This window comes from Sus scrofa, chromosome 1 (assembly GCF_054392235.1).
Source record: "Sus scrofa isolate SSC_HxYL_T2T_F1_AM1 chromosome 1, Sscrofa_HxYL_maternal_Yorkshire_Landrace_v2.0, whole genome shotgun sequence".
Classification (NCBI taxonomy): Eukaryota; Metazoa; Chordata; class Mammalia; order Artiodactyla; family Suidae; genus Sus; species Sus scrofa.
The window spans coordinates 78075214-78078761 of NC_139383.1; positions in this window are offsets into that span (position 1 = coordinate 78075214).

Below are 3548 nucleotides of genomic sequence, written 5' to 3' on the forward strand. Positions count from 1 at the left end.
GATTGCTGGATCAAATGGTAGTTCTATGTTTAGTTTTCTGAGAAATCTCCATACTGCTTTCCACAGTGGTTGCACCAATTTATAATCCCACCAACAATGTACTAGTGTTCCTTTTTCTCCACACCCTCTCCAGCACTTATTGTTTGTAGACTTTTGGATGATGGCCATTCTGGCTGGTGTAAGGTGGTACCTCATCGTGATTTTGATTTGCATTTCTCTAATAATGAGTGATGTTGAACATCTTTTCATGTGTTTTTTGGCCATCTGTATGTCTTCTTTGGAGAATTGTCTGTTTAGATCTTCTGCCCATGTTTCGATGGGGTTGTTTGTTTTTTTGGTATGGAGCTGCAGAAGGTGTTTATAAATTTTGGAGATGAATCCCTTGTCAGTCGATTCACTTGCAAAGATTTTCTCCCATTCTGTGGGTTGTCTTTTCGTGTTGTTTAGGGTTTCCTTTACTGTGCAGAAACTTTTAAGTTTGCTTAGGTCCCATTTGCTTATTTTTGTTTTTGTTGTCAATACTGTGATAGGTGGATCTGAGAAGATGTTGCTGTCGTTTATGTCAGAGAGTGTTTGTCCTATGTTTTCCTCTAGGAGTTTGATAGTGTCTGGTCTTATCTAGGTCTTTAATCCATTTGGAGTTTATTTTTGTGTATGGTGTTAGGGAGTGTTCTAATTTCGTTCTTTTCCATGTGGCTGTCCAGTTTTCCCAGCACCACTTATTGAACAAGCTGTCCTTTCTCCATTGTATATTCTTGCCTCCTTTGTTATAGATGAGTTGGCTGTAGGTGCATGGGTTTAATTCTGGGCTTTCTATCCTGTTCCACTAATCTATATTTCTGTCTTTGTGCTAGTACCATGTGGTTTTGATGATTGTTGCTTTGTAGTATAGCCTGAAGTCAAGGACCCTGATTCCTCCAGCTCCATTTTTCTTTTTCAGGATGTCTTTGACTATTCTGGGTCTTTCGTGCTTCCAAACGAACTTTAAAATATTTTGTTCGAGTTCTGTGAAAAAGGTAATTTGATAGGGATTGCATTGAATCTGTAGATTGCCTTAGGCAGTATAGTCATTTTGATATTAACTCTTCCAATCCACAATCATGGTATATCTTTCCATCTGTGTCATCTTTGATTTCTTTCATCAGTGTCTTATAGTTTTCAGAGTACAGGTCTTTTGTCTCTTTAGGAAGGTTTACTCCTAGGTATTTTATTCTTTTGGATGAAATGGTAAATGAGATTGCTTACCTAATTTCTCTTTCTGATCTTTCACTGTTAGTGTATAGACGTGCCGTCAATTTCCGTGTATTAGTTTTGTATCCTGTGACTTTGCCAAACTCATGAATGACCTCTAAGAGTTTTCTGGTAGAGTCTTTAGGATTCTCTAGGAATAGTATCATGTCATCTGCAAATAGTGATAGTTTTACTTCTTCCTTTCCAATTTGGATGCCTTTTAATTCTTTTACTTCTCTGATTGCTGTGGCTAGGACTTCCAAAACTATGTTGAAGAGTAGTGGCGAGAGCAGACATCCTTGTCTTGTTGCTGATCTCAGCAGGAATTCTTTCAGATTTTCACCATTGAGAATGATATTAGCTGTGGAGTTTTTCATATATGGCCTTTATTATGCTGAGGTAGGTTCCCGTTATGCCCACTTTCTGAAGGGTGTTTATCAGAAATAGGTGTTGGATTTTTGTCAAAGGCTTTTTCTGCGTCTATTGAGAGGATCATATGGTTTTTATTCTTTAGTTTGTTAATGTGGTGTATCACACTGATGGATTTGTGGATATTGAAGAACCCTTTTATCCCTGGGATAAATCCCACTTGATCTTGATGTACAATCCTTTTAATGTATTGTTGGATGCGGTTTGCTAGTATTTTGTTGAGGATTTTTGCATTGATATTCATCAGGGAAATTGGCCTGTAATTTTCTTTTTTTATGGTATCTTTGTCTGGTTTTGGTATCAGGGTGATGGTGGCTTTATTGAATGAGTTTGGGAGTATCCCTTCCTCTGCAATTTTTTGAAATAGTTTCAGAAGGATAGGTATTATCTCTTTTCTAAATGTTTGATAGAATTCACCTGTGAAGCCATCTGGTCCTGGCTTTTTGTTTGTTGGAAATTTTTAAATCACAGTTTCAATTTCAGTTCTTGTGATTAGTCCATTCATCTTTTCTGTTTCATCTTGGTTTAGTCTTGGAAGATTGTACTTTCCCAAGAATTCGTCCATTTCTTCTAGGTTTTCCATTTTATTGGCATATAGTTGCATGTAGTAGTCTCTTATGATCCTTTGTATTTCTGTGATGTCCGTTGTTACTTCTCCTTTTTCATTTCCCATTTTATTGATTTGAGTCCTCTCTCTTTTTTGCTTGATAAGTCTGGCTAAGGATTTATCAATTTGGTTGATCTTTTCAAAGAACCAGCTTTTCATTTCATTGATCTTTATGGTTTTCTTCATTTCTATTTCATTGATTTCTGCTCTGATCTTTATGATTTCTTTCCTTCTACTAACTTTAGGTCTTGTCTGTTCTTCTCTCTCAAGCTGCTTTAGATGTAAAGTTAGCTTGTTTATTTGGGCTTTTTCTTGTTTCCTGAGGGGGGCTTGTATTGCTATAAACTTTCCTCCTGGAACAGATTTTGCTGCATCCCATAGGTTTTGGAGTTTCATATCTTTGTTGTCATTTGCTTCTAGGTATTTTTTAATTTCCTCTTTGATTTCTTCAGTGATCCATTGGTTGTTTAGTAGCACATTGTTTAGTCTCCACATGTTTGTGTTTTTGGCAGTTTTTTTTCTTGTTGTTGATTTCCAGTCGTATAGCATTGTGGTCAGAAAAGATGCTTGATATGATTTCAATTTTCTTAAGGTTACCAAGGTTGGATTTGTAGCCCAGGATGTGATCAATCTTAGAGAATGTTCCATGTGCACTTGATAAGAATGTGTATTCTGTTGCTTTTGGATGGAGTGTCCTATAAACATCTATTAAGTCCATCTGGTTTAATGTCCTATAAATATCTATTAAGTCCATCTGGTTTAAAGCTTCATTCAGGGCCTCTGTTTCCTTATTGATTTTCTGTCTGGTTGATCTGTCCATTGCTGTAAGTGGGGTGTTAAAGTCCCCCCACCATTATTGTGTTATTGTTGATTTGTCCTTTTAAGGTTGTTAGCAGTTGCCTTATATATTGTGGTGAACCTAGGTTGGGGGCGTAGCTATTGAAATTTGTTATATCTTCTTCTTAGAATGATCCTTTGATCATTAGGTAGTGACCTTCCTTGTCCCTTAATATATTCTTCATTTTAAAGTCTATTTTGTCTGATATGAGTATTGCTACTCCAGCTTTCTTTTGATCCCCATTTGCATGAAATATTTTCTTCCATCCTCTCACTTTCAATTTGTATGTGTCCCTAGAAGTGAAGTGGATCTCTCGAAGACAGCATATATGTGGGTCTTGTTTTTGTATCCATTCAGCCAGCCTGTGTATTTTGGTTGGGGTGTTTAGTCCATTAACATTTAAGGCAATTATTGATATGTATGTTCTTATTGCCATTTTATTAA